Source organism: Martes martes (genome assembly GCF_963455335.1).
Source record: "Martes martes genome assembly, chromosome: 8".
NCBI classification, from domain to species: Eukaryota; Metazoa; Chordata; class Mammalia; order Carnivora; family Mustelidae; genus Martes; species Martes martes.
The window spans coordinates 16623041-16641529 of NC_137895.1; positions in this window are offsets into that span (position 1 = coordinate 16623041).

Below are 18489 nucleotides of genomic sequence, written 5' to 3' on the forward strand. Positions count from 1 at the left end.
AGCTAATGTTGTTAGCACACCGACCACGTTGTCTGATAGCACGAGGGGAAGAAGGCCGTGGGGGGTGGGGAGGTGCGGATTATAAAAATATGTGAGAAGAGAAGCGGCTTTGAGCAGACCTTGGACAAAAGTGCTAAAATGACCATTGCTACGCTGAGTTAGTCTTTTCATTAGCGGGCAAAGTAACCCAACTTTGTCGACATTCGTTGTGTTATTGGGACATCTTTGATCTCCCAAATCAGCAAGAATCCCAAAGGGAAGCTAGTCGTGGTTTTGATTATCTTTAAAGTCTAAAATTCCTTAGGTGAAATTCAGTATGAAACGCATCCATGCAACGAGGAAGGTGAGTGGCTGTGTCAACATCTGGACCCTATTAAGTCTCCGCTATTTTTGCTAGGCAGTGAACTGGAGAGACCAAATTCCTTGATAAAGCTCGAAATTTCCAGGAACTGCTTGTAAAAGGCATTTCTTCTGTCTGGTTATTTTGCATAACACACCACACTGTGAGTTCCTGCGCGGCCAGGCCGTGGGGATAAAAGGCATTATCTGTTTGTCGAATTGTCTCTAAAGCTTTAATGCTCTGGTTCACTGTTTGGCTTTGACCTTTGCAGAACACTGTGCAATTTACAACGCCTCTCCGCATACCTCCTGCCTTTTGATCTGCACAGCAGCCCTGAGAGGGAGCCGACGCACATGCCGCCCTCATTTTACAGTTGGAGAAACTGAGGCTGAAGAGAGATCCTGTGGGATCTTTTTCTGGCCAAGCTCATATGACAGTGCTTCAGGGTCACGTGACGAGTGAGTGAATCATCTGGAGATTTAGGCCAAACAATGAGCTCAGATTCTACATGTCTAGCAGCTCCCAGATGATGCTAATGCTGGTCCACGGACCCCACTGTAAGTAGGAAGAACATTGGAGGTAGATTTGAGACTCAAAATGGAGTCTTAGGGTTCCAAGTCCAAGATTATTGTATTAAATCGTGTTGCTTCTGTAGAGCTTAAAATGTAAGTCCCAGAGCCTGACTCTGTGGGCTCAAATCCCACCACTGGCCCTTGTTAGCCTTGCCAACATTTTTAAATCTCTCCATGCATCAATTTTATCATCTGCAAAGCAGGGATTAAATGGTACCAATACTCGCAGGGTCATTTTTGAGAATTAAAGTCAGTAATGTATTAAAACAATTAGAATAGGACCTGCAACAGAGCAGGAACGTAGTGAGTCTTTTGCAACCATCATGCTTAGCATAGCGCCTCATTTACAACAGGTACCCAATAAATGCGTTTTTGTCTGATTGACTTAAAATAAATCTACAGTTGAGCCTGAAGGAGGAGCCTTCATTTAGTCAATCCTCTTGGCAACAAATAGGGCTTTTAGGCTTTATGCTTCTAAAACTAACTAAAGTCTTTGGGATTCTTTCATAGCAAACTCCCAACCTAATCTCAGATTCTCCAGACACAAATAGCAAGGGAGCCTTCCTGCTGCCCCTTATAAAAGCCACTCTCCCTCTTTTCCTTCATCAGCACTTTGATATTACCTCAAGGGAAGGAAAGAACCTGCTGACTGTGTGTTTTCTCCAAAGGAAAAAGTCCCAAAAAGCAAAAAGGGTAGGAAGAGTGATTACCAACCAAGTAGAAACAGAGTCACCATCAAAATTCTATAGCCAGCAGGATTCCTCAGCAGATTAGTCCTTAGTAAAGTAAGGAGGAGCACTAAACCAAGATGTGGATTTTTGCAACCCAGCCTCTGATGCATTGCAATTCTGATACTCTAACACATATTAGGACTTGGCATAAAGTGAGAGATCCTGATATACGAAACTCGGTATTAATCATTTGCCATATTGGTGGGGTTGAGTTCAATTCATTCATGTATCCATTCATTTGACAATTATTAATTGAGCATTGTACTGGTTGAGTAAGACGGATTTGTGGCCTGAATTCCCAGGACTGACAATCTGCGGGCAGTATAGACACAGTTAGACAGTTATATGGTCCTGATACAATGTAGTGAATGGCAGACTGCTACAATCTGATTAACCAGTGTGTTATAATAATGTTAAACTAGCACATATTTAATGAAATAACATCAAATTATACAGACCAAAAATTGATGAAAGTACCAGGAGAAATTGACAAAGCCACCATTATAATGATTAATTGATCAAGCAAACAAAAAAGTAAAATATGCAGATCTGAACAACTTATTGACAAACTTGATTTAAGCACATAGAAACTTGCTTCCCATAATTAGATAATATGTGTCTCAAATGTGAAACATTTATTTTTAAGTTGCCACACATGCATGTATGTTAAAGAATAAGTCTCAGCAAATTTCAAACTGTCACATAGGAGATGTGAGTGAGTCTCATAGAGAAGATATTCTCTAACTACAATGCAATTAAGTTAGGCCTCAATAACAAAAAAATTAATAACTTTTAAAACACACTGGGAATTTTTTTTTTAATTTATAAATTACTCATGGGAAAAAGAGGTACCTAGTGGAAATTTAAAAATACATAGAACTCAATTATAACAATAATGCTACATATCAAAACTTACAGGTATAGTGAAAGCAATACTTCAAAGGAAATTTATACTATAAACACTTGCCTTAGGAAAGAATAAAGGTTTAAAATTGATGAATTGAGCAACCAATTGAAAAGTGATGAAGAGAACAAAAGAATAATGCTGACATGGTATAAGACAAAAACATAATGGAAAGGATCAACAAAGCTGAAACTTGGGGTTTTTTTGGTTTTGGAGAGATTTCTTTGAAAAGACTACACAGATAAATCAGTAGCAAGACCAATCAAAGAAAAAAGAACATACAAATTAAACTAGGAACAAAGGGAAATCTATAGCACTATCACAGAGATTGAAAATTATCAGTGAATACTTAATGTTAAAAAAATTTAAATTTAAATTTAATGTCAATAAATTTGAAAGTGTAGATTAAAATATATAAGTTCCTAGGAAAAAATAAGTGACCAAAACTGACTTGAGGAGAAATAGAAACCCTGTATAATCTTATAATGACTAAGGAAATTTAATCAGCCATATAAATCCTTCTGAAAACAAACACCTGGCCCAGACAACTTTATAGGTTCATTTTACAAACTTTCAAGGAACATACCTTTCTTATCTTCAAACGTCTTTTCCAGGGAACAGAAAAAGAAAGAACACCCTACAACTCATTTTGTGAGGTTAATATAACACTGGCACCAAAACCAGACAAGGAGAGCTTAGAAAAAGAAAAAATATACTCTGATCTTATTCACGAACACAGATGTGAAATTTCCAAACCAAATGTTAGCAAACAGACTTCAGAAATGATTTTGTTGTTGTTGTTGTTGTTTTTTAAGTAGCACTTTGAGACCAGGCTGGTCAACCCAAAGAAATGCAAGGGTAATTTAACATCAGAAACTTTATAAGTGTAATTAACACATTAATAGACTAAAGGAGAAAAGCCAGATGTTAACCTGAGTTCTCCAGAAACAAAGGCTAAAGTGTGAATAAATTTCTGAGAAGGGAGAGCCAAGGAGCAGGAGTGAAGGGCGAGAAGAAAGGAGAGTCCGAAGGGAGGGAGAACCAACAAAAAGTTGAGTCCTTAGTCTGGCCATTGCATAGGTGACTTAATCCCCCTGGACTGTTTGAATTGTCATGTAAAATGCATCTCATTACTGTCCATACAAGAGAAGGACAAATCTTTTGTCTCAGTGCATAAATTTTGGTGAGTGCCAAGTGGTTCCCATAACTGAGTCCCACCACGACATCAGCAAAAGGGGTAGAAAGGTGTGGTGGGACCAGAAGTTAGGTGTTGCCAGGGGGCACTGCAAAAGGCTGGTCTGAACTCACACAAAATTGGTCACTGCGCAGTGGCTAGAATAAGAGAAAATTAAGGCTGAGAGAATCTGAGAATTTGGCACAAGAAGTATCCAAAGCACCACATAATCTTTTCAGTACAAACAGAAAAAGGCTTTGATAAAATTCAAAAACTATTCATAATTTTAAAATATTTTAAAGGGGCACCTGGGTGGATCAGTTGGTTAGGCCTCCTACTTTTGGTTTTGACTCAGGTCATGATCTCTGGGTTGTGAGATGGAGCCCCACACTGGGCTCCATATCAGTGTGGCATCTGCTTGAGAGTCTCTACTTTTCCCTCTATCTCTACCCCTCCCCCCTCTTCTCTCTCTCTCTCTCTCTCTCAAATGAATAAAATAAATCTTTGAAAAAAAATTTTAAATCCTCTTAGGAAACCAAGATAACAAAGAACAAACTTTCATAACCACATACTAACCCATTAAACCTGCAATAAGCATCATTCTTAGCATAAAATATTAGAATCTTTCCTATTAAAATGGGGGGAAAAAAACAAAGATATCACCACCTCTCTTCCACACTGAATGGGAATAAGAGATTTACAAAGCTATTAGATCCAGTATTTCAATTTTCAAGTCATTTGCATTTCTACACACCAGCGACAGTTTAAAATGTAAATTTAAAGGTATGATTTACATTTGTAGTGAAGTAATGTAATATTGGAGATTTTCTTAAAAATAGTTCTAAGGTGGGAGAAGGCAAGGTTGTAGATGAAACAAGACTGATCATGTATTCATAATTGCTGACATTCAGTGATGAGTGCATTGGATTTATTTAACTGTTTCATCTAGCAAGCGGTACACATGAATTGTAAAATAAAATGTAGCTACCTTTGTCACTCTGTATGACTCTTAGGAACACTGCTGGGTAGAAAAATCAAATGGAGGAATACTACCTGTAGTCTGACACCATTTAAAGTAGAGATGACAATATGCCTAGCCCATTAACCTACTGAAATTTTGAGATTATATATCACAGAAGCATAGTTTAGCCTAACTTAACTAATAATGTACTTACAAATAAGTTACTTAGATACTCTTATATGAATATGTAATAGTACACATACAAACACTTTTAAGAATGAATGAGAAGTGGGGGCCTGGGTGGTTCAGTCAGTTGAACCTCCAACTCTTGGTTTCAGCTCAGGTCATAATCTCAGTGTCCTGGGATCAAGCCTCATGTTGGCCTCCCCACTCAGCGGGGAATCTGCTTGTCTCTCTCTCTCTCTCTGCCCCTCCCTCTACTCTAACTTGCTCTCTCTTGAATAAATCTTAAAAAAAAAAAAAGAAAAGAAAAAAAGAATAAATGAGAGGTGAGGAAGTAAAGGTAGCAAGTATGGACGTCTTTAAACAAGTAGTTCTATCACTGGGACCAAAGAAATGGTATAGTGACTGAAGTCACTCGAGTATATCAGACCCTGAAAGGAATGGTGACAGGGACGAAGAGTGAATAAGAACTCAGAAAAGAATAGAACTGAAGGAGGAAGGTCCCTGAAAGGGGGTGGGGGGGAACATTGCATATCCCAAGTGATCTTTCAAGGGAATTGGGACACCTCTTAACCCACCTCCTGTACACCCAGCACCAAGCTAGGAAATTTACATGGCCTCCGAGTCCTATGGCTGGGGACAATGGAGCTGTCTTAGGGACACAGCTCTTTGTGCCCCTGGCTAGTACACTGGTGTGTCTGCCCCCAATGTGGTGGCCCCTGGACTGGACCCTTATGTTTCCTATTTTCAGACTCAAGCTCAATGCAAACATTTCTTTGCCTGGCACAGACCCAGCCAGGATGCAGCCCAGTAATGAGGGTAGCTTTTCCTCTGCGTCTTCCCTCTTACCCATCTGGGAATCTGCCTGCCTCCCAGCTGGGTTCCAAGCACACAGGTCCCACTCATCCTCTTGGCATTAGCAGATAATGAAGGCATTAGCCGATGACGAGGGTGTTGGCAGATAGATACATTGTTCTCAGATACGAGGAAGTATGGAGAGAGAGGGGCAACACTGGAGAGATAGGGAAAGGAGGGGAACGCAGTGCTGGTGGGAAGTGGGTTTAAGTTCTGATTCTGCCCTCTGAAAACTGTGACAAAGAATAAGCCACTAATAACCTCTCTGGTAACCATGGTAATGAAGCTCCTTCTTTGCCATGCAGGTAAAAGATGTAATGTACCCAATATCACTTCCTTCTTTCTATACCTGCCCCTAACGGAGCCTGTGGGCCCTGAACAGGCCATCTGACAGCAACCGTCTTCCCCTACGGAGCACCTGGGAAATCCCCCTCTTCTGCATCCACCCAGCTGCCCCCGACCGGAAAGAAGGCCAGGAGGGAGACAAGGAGGTGAGTGGGTCTTGTCACAGCACTCTGGGTGCTCGCACAGGGATGTTCCAAGGCCCAGACAGGCCCAGAGTCTCAGTTTCTCTAGAGTGAGTTGTGGCTCAAAGCATCCAACTACCACTGCTCAGCCACACGTTAGAGGGAGGCACTGGGCACCCCCTGACCAGGGCTTTTTCCTTCAGCTCTCGCAGCAGCCTCTACAAGGGAAGTGTTATTCCTAGACCCATAAAAATAAATAATACTAATAAGAAAGCTGAGGCCAGGGGCACCTGGGTGGCTCAGTGGGTTAAAGCCTCTGCCTTCGGCTCAGGTCATGATCTCAGGGTCCTGGGATCGAGCCTCGCATCGGGCTCTCTGCTCGGCGGGGAGCCTGCTTCCTCCTCTCCCTCTGCCTGCCTCTCTGCCTACTTGTGATCTCTGTCTGTCAAATAAATAAATAAAATCTTAAAAAAAATAAAGAAAAGAAAAAGAAAGCTGAGGCCCAGCTTAGGTAGAGTGGGGAAGTTGCCCAGCTAAGTGGTAGGACCCAGCCGAGCGGAGCCCCCCTGGGACACAGGGGTATGAGCCCCTCCTCTGTCTCCATGGGCTCCCAGGGCCCTCCGAGGAGAGGAACCGGCTGCTGCCCAGGAGAGCTCGGGGCCACCACAGCCCTGGTCGCGCTGGACCCTGTCGCAGGAGTCCTCTTGCCCTGTGTACCAGAAGTCTTCAGGTACTGGGTCCCTCTTTCAAGTTCCACCTCCATCCAGTCTCCACGGAGAGTCACTCCAGGACTGGCTGTCCCCAAGGGTCAACAACCACCTGCTGCGGTCTCTGAGGGGCCTCTTTTTCCAGGGGAGGCGTGGCTCCACTCACTGTGTCCATCCTGTTTCTCCCACGCAAGCTGAGGACCCCTGTACCCGCAGTGGGCATGGCGTGCGCACAGGAGAGGTCAGAGGAGACGGGGCCATCGAGGGATCGAAGCAGCACGCTGTGCACCATTGTATATGCATGGCCCCTGCTTCTCTTCTGTCAAATGGGGTCACAGAAGGAAAGCATTCACCTCGGAGAACCTCAAATCCTCGGCAGGCAGAGGACTGTTTGATCCCCGGCCCCGCCTCGCCTGGGACCTAGCTTGGCAGCTGAGCCTCCCTGAGTAGGGTTGCGCCTCCCAATGTGACCCCCGCGAAGGTATATCCCTGGTCCTCAGGGGACAATTTAAACTCCAGGTTGAAGGGTAATTGTTTGTACTTGTTTCTAATGAACTTCCTATCCGAGATGAGGAAAACAAAGGCTTTCTAATAAACACAGCTGATTTGCAAGGCCTGAAATAGTCCAAACTCTTAGGAAAGGAAAGTCAACTAAGCGTGAGAGCGCGGGGAGTCCCCCAGGGCACTATCATGGAAGGAAGCGCTCTAGGAGTCCGCACCACAGAGGAGTGCCGCCCCAGAGCTGGGCTTAGTGCACAGAGACCCCCGCACCCCACCCCAGACATCCGCACTGGCTTGGACGCTGGAAACACACCGCTCCAGAACAGGCTGTAGCCCTCCGTGGTGACGCAATCCGAACATCCTCCCTGCATTCCAGGCACTGCTGAAGAGGGTGTGCGTGCCGCGTGTGTCTCCAAGAAACACCTGACTTACTAAGAAATCTCTACTCTCCAAGCCAAGAAATGTCTCCAAGGATCTGGACTACCAGCCCAGTGTTGCTTTCTGTGGAGGGGATCCCCGGGAAGACCATGTTCTTTGGGGTTCTCCCCCCTCAGAGACCCGACTCCTGCTCAGCAAGCTCTATAAGCCATGGCCAAGAGCATTCTTTCATCTTCATTCTTTTTTTTTTTTCTTAGATTGTATTTATTTATTTGTCAGAGAGAGTGAGCAAGAGAGCAGGGGGGTGGGGGGAATGGGAGAGAGAGAAGCAGGCTTCTGGCAGAGCAAGGAGCCCCAAGCAGGACTTCATCCGAGGATCCTGGGATCATGACCTAAGCCGAAGGCAGACATTTAACCAACTGAGCTACCTAGGTGCTCCAGTATCTTTTTTTTTTTTTAATTAGCATTTACTGAATGTTCATTGCATGCCACGCGTGGCACTAAGCATTTCCCTGCATTGTCCCAACTGATACTCATGACAGCCCAATCAACTAGGTAGTGTTTGCACCTGTTTGCACCTGTTTCACAGACGAGATAACCAAGACTAGAGAACTGAAAGCTCCCGCAGAGCTCTTATGTCATCAGTGGTGAAACCCGGATTCAACCCAGGCCTTCCGTCTCCAGATACTGTGGTCTTTCTTAACCACTGGGCTTACTGCGCCTCCCCAAAGACCGTGCTAGGGTCTTTCAAGGGAGCGCTCTAGAGACAGGTGAAAGGGGAACTTTGGGAGGTTTCTGTTTTTCTGATCTGAGCAGGAAAGCATGCACACATTAAGTGGAAGTGCAAACTTTACAAGCAGCTCCTATATATTTCATTAAAGGTTGCAGCCATTTCTCCTCATTGGGGCCATGAGCTCCCTAAGGGCAGGAACTGTGTGTGATATTTGTGTGTGTCTCCCACACCCAGAAAAGTGCTTGGCTTCTAGCAGGTGATCCAGAAAGAGGTTTCAGGGGAGATAAGGGAGGATAAGGATAGGAAGGATGCTGCCTCCAGCACCCACTCGATCTTTCCAGCCCGGCTTCTGCCATTCTCCTGCAGACAGTCTGTGCTAACCTCATCTCCCAATCCCAAGATGCACCAGTGTTTCACCCCTTTGTGCCTTTGACCACGACGTGGCCTCCCCCTGGGATGCTGTCCTCTGCGAGCCCGTCTCAAATACCACTTCCTCAGCAAGGTTCCTTGTGCCCCTCACTCAGCTGGAAATAACTTCCCCTCTCTCTGAACTCCCTTGGTTTCTGCTAGCTCCTTTCCTTCTCCACCCCCCCCCCCACCCTTCATCTCTGGAGCTTAATGTGATGCCAAAGTAAGATAATGTTCTAGAAAGCTCTTTGCAAACCAGGAGGCACTATCCAAACATGAAGGCTTTTGAAGGCTCATATCTCATCAGTGAAGGATTAAGATTGAGATTGTGGAGGGCATCAGGTTCAACATTGCCCAGTACAGGACCCCACACATGCAAGGCATGGGGAGTCTTTGCTGAAAGCCCGTCCACCAACTTCTCTCCCTCTTCCTTGGAGCCATGTTTAGGCCCTTCCAAATCAGGCTGAGCAGGCATTCAGCAAGCCAAAGGAAATCTTATTAGGAAGAGAAAACCATGGGAAAGGTAAAATTGAAAGTGTCTCCTGAACACCTCTGGAGGAGGACTTTCCCATACCAGAATGAGTCTCAGATCTATCACACCCAGTGTCCTCTTTTTGTGACAAGTACTTTATGACTTTCCCTTTCATATCATGCTGGGAAACTCATAGGTAATGTACATGACAGTGACTGGCTAACTGCCCACCAAACCTGCTTCTTCCTCCATCTGGGGCCACTAGACTGATCTCCCAGCCTGCCTTACAGTGAGGTCCTGCCTTGTGAGGGAGGTTTAGCCAAGGCATCAGGAGTGCCACTTCCAGGCCTGGCAGTGAAACTGTCCTCTTAGCAAAATCCAGGTCCTCCAGATGACCTGAGAAGCCAGCGTTTAAAGATGACAGGATCTAACGGTGCAGATTCCAGCTGCTGTAAGAATGCAACACAAGGGAGAAATCAGCTTCTATTGATTAGGCCACTTATGTTCTATAGCCACCAGCATTGTCCTCACTAATACAATAGAGCGTACTTCCATAGATCCATGACTTCCTGTCATGAATAGGTACAACATTTTAGTGGCAGTAAGAGGAGTTTAGTACAAATCTGGGCCCACGAGCAAGAGATATGAGCTCTTGAGGGGCCTGGATGGCTCAGTCGGTTACGTGTCTGCCTTTGGCTCAGGTCTTGGGATGGAGTCCCCACATCAGGCTCCCTGCTCATCAGGGAGTCGGCTTCTCCCTCTCCCTCTACCCCTCCCTCCACTCTGCTCTCTCTCTGCTCTCTCTTTCTCAAATAAATAAATAAAATCTTACAAAAGAGAGGGATGTGCATTCTTGTCTAGGCTCTGCCACTAACTAGCTGAATGGTAGGACTACAGGTCAATACCCACTCTGGGCCTCAGTTTCTGTGACTATAAAATAAAGGGTTGAAGAGATTATCTTTAAGGTCCCCTCCAGTTCTGGTATTCCAGAACTCCACTATCAGCTCTGCCTTGTCTCCATTGTCTGCTCAGCATGGAACACAGTGCCTGGGAGACATAGGTGCTCAAAAAACACTTCTTGAATGAGAAAATGATTCTGTAATCTATGCAACTCATGACTATATGCATTATCCACTTATAATTGCCACATAGCAACAAGCCATATGAACTATCAGATTCTTCCTTCTTCTGTAACAAGGAACATTGATGATATTGTTCCAGAACTTTCCATCACCCCTTCCTTCTGCCTCTCTCTGCACAGCACCTCTCCCTCCCAATGGCACACACCCATATACATACCCCTCCAACCAACTACACCCCAAGCCCCAGGACCATCTGCAAACTTCTATTTCTCTCCCCTTGTACATTCTGCCCCCACACCCTCCAGCCCATCCTTGAGCCACCACCACTGTGAGTTCCCAGTAACACTGTTTCATGCCTCTCTCCCAGTACTAAAATGCTAAGTATTTATTTTAGCATGGAAGAAAATTAGAACTTGCAATTAGCACATTTTTCCAACACGTTGCCTAAACCACTGCTATGTAGTGGGGCCAAGAACAAGTGCTAGTAAAGTTAACACAGTTTATTAAACAGGAAAAGTCATCCAGAGCTGAGCTAATACAGCAACCACATGCAAGTTCCACCTCCTTCCTGGGACAGCTCCACCCATTCGTCTTTTTTTTTTTTTATAAGTAGTCTCCATGCCATGCAGGTTTGAACTCACAACTCTTGAGATCTAGACCTGAGATCTACCTACTGAGCCACCCAAGTGCTCCCCACCCACCAGTCTTTAATGGGGAATAGTACTCTCCTCCAAAAGCCAAACTATACACATCACAGAGAGGAAGAAAGAGAACTGAATTTTTAAGATGAACTGTATAACCTTGAGTTAGTCAAACAACCTCTCTGAGTCTGTTTCCCAGCCATAAAACAAGGGAAAATCCATCCAATCAACCTCACAGGACTGTTATAATCACACACACATATACAAGATCAAATATGCTAATATGTGTAAAAGGATTTTCTAAATCAGAAAAGCTCTATTCTTTTAGAAATAAATGCCTGCTGTACTAGTCTGTTTAGAGGAATAGAAGAGAAAGAAATGCCTCCCCATGAGCAGAGATTTAGCTGCCTTTCCTAGCAAGAGCCCTTCACTGCCAAACACCCTGTATTTGAACTAACAGAGGGATAACTAAGCTGCCTTACAGGTCAACTGTCATCAAAATAAAATTATGAATGTTCTTTGCTATAATACATCTAAATTACAAAAAGCAAACAACTCTCAAGCTCAACATACATCCTTAAAGAAGTAATCTTCTGTGTTTCTCATACATATTGGTGTTTTTTATAAATTACTTGAGGAAAAGAAATGGTTCAGCTGTCAAAATGAAAAACATTGGAAACCTGTGTTCTGGAGAAATTCATCTCCTTTCATTCCAGATCTTTGCCCCCCAGTACCATGATGATAGCAGCTCAAGGAGAACTACATTTTTACATGTCTGTGAGAGTCTGGGGGTTCAAGCAACCTGACCATGGGGCCCTCTTCTTTCTTTCTAACCAAGCATAGCACAGAAAGGGCATTTCCTCACATGGTGAAAGAGGCATTGCTGGGCCTCAGATTGTATGAGCCAGTAAGTTAACATGTTACTCTTTCATCGACACTGGCAGAAGACACAAGACTCTTGAGTCAGAGACAAAGGACGTTATCACTCACGGCACAGCGAGCAACATGGGTGGCAACACATTTGCATTAGAACTCCTTACCCCATGCTCCATGTGACAATGAAATCAGGCCAAGGGATGCTTTGCACAAAGTGACTCTGTGTTGTTGCTGAGGAGCACTGAGCTTGGGGGAATCTACTACTTTTTTTTAAAGATTTTACTTATTTATTTATTTATTTATTTGAAGGTGGGAGGGGCTGAGGGGGAAAGAGAGAGAATATGAAGCAGACTCCACACTGAGCATGGAGCCTGACACAGGGCTGGATCTCACAACCGTAAGATCATGACCTGAGCTGAAACCAAGAGTCACATGCTCAACTGACTGAGCCACTCAGGGACCTCTGGGGGAATCTACAACTTTTATAGCAAGCAGTAAGCCTGCCTGCTCCTTGTCCTAGAGTGAGATTCTCTTTCATCCCTCAAGGATACTCACTGCACACAAGTCTGAAATTTGACCAGATAAAGAGAAGTTAGGACTTTGCATTCTTGGTACACCTACCAAGACATGTAGGAGTATAATGATTTCCAGACTTTTGTTGTTGTTGTTTTTCTAAGAAACAAACGCATGGAAATGCATAGAAATGTCTTAAATGCATAGAAAATGTCTTAAAGGCAACTCTTGAAATTAAACTCTTAAAATTAAAAAGTCAATTTTTCCTGTATGTCACCCCTGATCCTCCCGATTTGATTTGGATCTACCTTCTCAGAGAACAGAACACTTTATCTCCTGACTGAACTGTAATAATCAATTCATTTACTCCTCCATGTCAGCCTCTACCCATTACACAGTCAACTTCATGAATGTAAGGGCCATGTCTTCGAATTTGCTATGATGCAGAACACTTAACATGTGTCTGGTGTCAGGGCAATACCATGTACCTAACAATTTTCTGTTGAAAATATTAGTGATTTAGAGTATCTTATTTGAACAAGGGCTCTTGAGGCTTGGCAAACCCTACTCCTTCAGTTATATCAGACTTTAGCACACTGCCACCACTAGCACCCATATGGCTCTCTAATGCAGAGCTGGAAAAGACTCAGCATGTATTTGGAAAGCACTTGAAGGCTTTTTAATGCTCCCTCAAAAGTCACCCCACTCACCAAATCCACACCACTGACCAGTGCACACCATCTGCTCTGCTGATCTCTGCTGACTGTGCCAGATTGAAACAGTGACTGGAAACAGGGGAAAGCATCTTGGGTAGGAAAGAATAACAGCTACTGAATCCTTATCTCCAACACTGGTCATTTCCAACTGACCTGGAAGTTTTAGAAAAGCCTACATAAAGTATGTTTTAAATGCATATAAGAGACCATCTGGTGAAAGGAGCAAGATGGTGGAGGATAAGGAGACCAAAATATCACCAGGTACCAGGAGTTCAGTTAGATAGTTAACAAACCATTCAGAACACCTACAAACTCAAAATGAGATAGAAGAGAAGAAGAGCAGCAATTCTAGGAAGAGAAAATCAACCACTTTCCAGAAGGTAAGACGTGCAGAGAAGTGAATCTGAAGCAACTGGAGGGGAAGGAGCTGGCTCCAGGAAAGTGAGAGAGCAGCAGAGCACAAAATCAGAACTTTTAGAAGTCTGTTCCCCTGAGGGACATCACTCCAGAGCCTAACCAGGGGTGGACCCCTTGTGGGGACAGTGTGGTCTCAGGACCCACAGGGTCACAGGAAGACTGGGGGTGTCTGAGTGTGGCAGAGCTCCCAGGTATCAGAGTGGAGAAGCCAGCTGCAGAGGCAGAGCAGAGGAGTGGGCTCTCAGCTTGGTCTTATCTTAAACTGTGATCCATGGCACAATCAGACCACTGCTCTTTGAGCAGGGACCCAAAAGCGGCAGAACCAGGGAGACTCACCTTCTTCCTCTGGGAAGAGTGGTGTGGGAGAGTGCTATAGGAATCTGCTGGGTTTGGAAACTCCAAAAGGGGCTGTGCACCAGAGATAGATATGCTCTATCACAGGCTGGATGAGCTTGGAGTGTGGCCGGAGACCAGGGAGACAGGAGGGATTGACTGCTTTTCTCTGAAGGTGCACCGATGAGTGGGGACCTGAGCTCTTGGCTACTATGGCTGGAGATTGGGAGGCTGCCATTTTCATTCCCAACCTCCAAAGCTGTAGGGAAAGCATTCAGGGAACAAAAGCTACCAAGAGCAAACCTGAGCAGTTTACTAAGCCTGGCCCCTGGCAAGGGTGATGCAATTCCACCTCGGGCAAAGATATTTAAGAATCACTGCAATAGACCACTCCCCCAGAAGATCAGCAAGACATCCAGCCAAGACCAAGTTCACCAATCAATGAGAACTGCAAACTCCAGAGCTAGAGGAAAGCAACACATAGAATTCATGGCTTTTTCCGCATGATCTTTCAAAGTTAAATTTTTTTAATTTTGTTTTTTTCTTATTCTATTTTCTTAATTTTTCCTCTTTCCTATTTTAATGTTTTTTAACTATTTTATCTTATCAATACCTTTTTAAAAATACTTTTAAGTTTTCATCATTATAGTCATATTTCATCCCTTCATTGTATTTAACCTTATTTTTTATATATATACAGGTTTTTTTTTCTTTAAAATTTTGGGATACAATTTCTTCTAACAGATCAAAATATACCCTAAATCTAGCACATGGCTTTGCTCTAGTTTCCAGCCTGATCACATTCTTTCATCTTTTTTTTCTTTTTTCAACCAACTTCTTATCTTATCAATTTCTTTTTTAGAATCTTTTTTAATTTTCATCTTTACAGTCATACTCCATCCCTTCATGATGTTTATCCTTATTTTTGTGTGTGTATATATATATATATAGATATATATACACATATATATATAATATATATATAAAAAACTATATATATAAAACTATATATATATATATATATATATATAAAAGGTTTTTTCCCTTTATAATTTTGGGATGTAGTTTCTTTTAACAGACCAAAATACACCCAAAATCAAGTGGATGGCTCTGTTCTATTCACTAATCTAATATATATATTTTTTCTTTTTTTCCTCCTTTCTTCACCACCCCCCCCCCCCAGTTTCAGGTCTTTTCTGATTTGGTTAGTGTACATTTTTCTGGGGTCATTGCTACCCTTTTAGTATTTTATTCTCTCATTCATCTATTCTTCTTTTTTAAGATTTTATTTATTTATTTATTTATTTGACACAAAGAAAGAGATCACAAGTAGGCAGAGAGGCAGGCAGAGAGAGGGGGAAGCAGGCTCCCTGATGAGCAGAGAGCCCGACTTGGGGCTCTATCCCAGGACCCTGAGATCATGACCTGAGCTGAAGGCAGATGCTTAACCCACTGAGCCACCCATGTACCCCTCTCATTCATCTATTCTTATCTGGATAAAATGACAAAGTGGTAAAACTCACCACAAACACAAAAAGAAAGAACAAGAGGCAGTACTGACACCTGAGACCTAATCAATATGGATGTTAGCAATATGTCAAAACTAGAGTTCAGAATGATGATTATCAAGGTGCTAGCTGGGCTCAAAAAAAGCATGGAAGATATTAGAGAATCCTTTTCTGGAGAAATAAAAGAACTAAAATCTAACAAAGTTGAAACCAAAAATGTTATAAGGAGGTGCAATAAAAAATGGAGGCTCTTACTGCTAGGATAAATGACGCAGAAGAGAGAATTAGTGATATAGAAGACCAAATGATGGAGAATAAAGAAGCTGAACAAAAGAGAGACAAACAACTACTAGACCACAAGGGGAAAATTCGAGAGATAAGTGATACCATAAGAAGAAACAATATTAGAATAATTGGGATCCCAGAAGAAGAAAGAGGGGAGCAGAATGTATATTGAGCAAATTATAGCAGAGAATTTCCCTAATTTGGCAAAGGGCATCAAAATCCAGGAGGCGCATAGATCAAAATCAAAATCAAAATCAATACAAATAGGTCCACACTCTGTCATCTAATGGTAAAACTTACAAGTCTCAGTGACAAAGAGAAAATCCTGAAAGCAGCTCAGGACAAGAGTTCTGTAACATACAATGGTAGACGTATTAGATTGGAAGCAGACCTATCCACAGAGACCTGTCAAGCCAGAAAGGACCATGATGATATATTCAGAGCACTAAGTGAGAAAAATATGCAGCCAAGAATACTATATCCAACCAGGCTGTCATTGAAAATAGAAGGAGAGCTTAAAAGCTTCCAGGACTAACAAAAATTAAGAGTTTGCAAACACCAAACCAGCCCTATAGGAAATATTGAAAGGGGTCTCTAAGCAAAGAGAGAGCCTAAAAGTAGTAGACCAGAAAGGAACAGAGACAATATACAGTAACAGTCACTTTACAGGCAACACAATGGCACTTAATTAATATCTTTCAATAGTTACCCTGAATGTAAATGGACTAAATGTCACAATCAAAAGACACAGGGTATCAAAATGGATTTTAAAAAAAAGACCCATTGATATGCTGTCTATGAGAAACTCACTTTAGACCCAAAGACACCTCCAGATTTAAAGTGAGGGGGTGGGAAATCATTTACCATGCTAATGGACATCAAAAGAAAGCTGGGTGGCAATCCTTGTGTCAGATAAATTAGATTTTAAGCAAAAGACTATAATAAGAAATGAGGAAGGACACTATATCATACATGAAGGGTCTGTCCAATAAAAAGATCTAACAATTTTAAATATCTATGCCCCTAACATGGGAGCTGCCAGTTATATAAACAAAATCAAAGAAACACATCTACAGTAATACAATAATAGTCAGGGACTTTAACACCCCCCCTTACTGAAATGAACAGATCATCCAAGCAAAAGATCAACAAGGAAATAAAGACTTTAAATGACACACTGGACCAGATGGACATAACAGATACATTAAGAACATTCCATCCCAAAGCAACCAAATACACATTCTTCTCTAGTGCACATGGAACATTCTCCAGAATAGAGCACACCCTGGGTCACAAATCAGGTCTTAACGAGTACCAAAAGGCCATTCCCTGCATATTTTCAGACCACAATGCTCTGAAACTAGAACTCAATCACAAGAGGAAAGCTGGAAAGAACTCAAATACATGGAAGCTAAAGAGCATCCTACTAAAGAATGAATGGGTCAACCAGGAAATTAAAGAAGAATTTAAAAAATTCATGGAAATAAATGAAGATGAATAGACAACTGTTCAAAATCTTTGGGACACAGCAAAAGCAGTCTTGAGAGGAAAATATATAGCGATCCAAGCCTTTCTCAAGAAACAAGAAAGGTGTCAAGTACACAACCTAACCCTACACCCAAAGGAGCTGGAGAAAGAACAGCAAAGAAAGCCTAAGAGGAGAAGAGAAAGAGAAGAAGAGAGAATAATAAAGGAGAAGAGAAATCATAAAGATCAGAGCAGAAATCAATGAAATAGAAACCAAAAGAACAGTAGGACAGATCAACAAACTAGGAGCTGGTTCTTTAAAAGAATAAGATTGATCAACCCCTGGCCAGACTTATTAAAAAGAAAAGAGAAAGGACCCAAATTAATAAAATCATGAATGAAAGAGGAGAGATCACAACCAGCACCAAAGAAATACAATTATAAGAACATATTATGAGCAACTATACACCAGCAAATTTAACAATCTGGAAGAAATGAATGCATTCCTAGAGACATACAAACTACCACAACTGAACCAGGAAGGAATAGAAAACCTGAACAGACCCATAACCTGTAAGGAGATTGAAGCAGTCATCAAAATCTCCCAATAACCAAGAGCCCAGGGCCAGATGGCTTCCCAGGGGAATTCTACCAAACATTTAAAGAAGAATTAATACCTATTCTCCTGAAACTGTTCCAAAAAACAGAAAGAAAATTTCCAAACTCATTTTATGAGGCCAGCATTACCTTGATCCCAAAACCAGAAAAAGACTCCATCAAAAAGGAGAATTACAGAATCACATATCCTTGATGAACACGGATGCAAAAATTCTCACCAAAATACTAGCCAATAGTCTCCAACAGTATATTAAAAGGATTATTCATCACGACTAAGTCGGATTTATTCCAGAGCTACAAGGTTGGTTCAACACCTGCAAATCAATCAATGTGATACAATACATTAATAAAAGAAAGAATGAGAATCATATGATACTCTCAATAGGTGTTGAAAAAGCATTTGACAAAGTATAGCATCCTTTCTTGACCAAAACTCTTCACAATGTAGGCATAGAGAGTACATACCTCAATATCATCAAAGCCATCTATGAAAAACCCACAGTGAATATCATTCTCAATGGGGAAAAACTGAGAGCTTTTCCCCTAAGATTAGGAACATGGCAGGGATGTCCACTATCACCAGTGCTATTCAACATAGTACTAGAACTCCTAGCCTCAGCAATCAGACAACAAAAAGAAATAAAAGG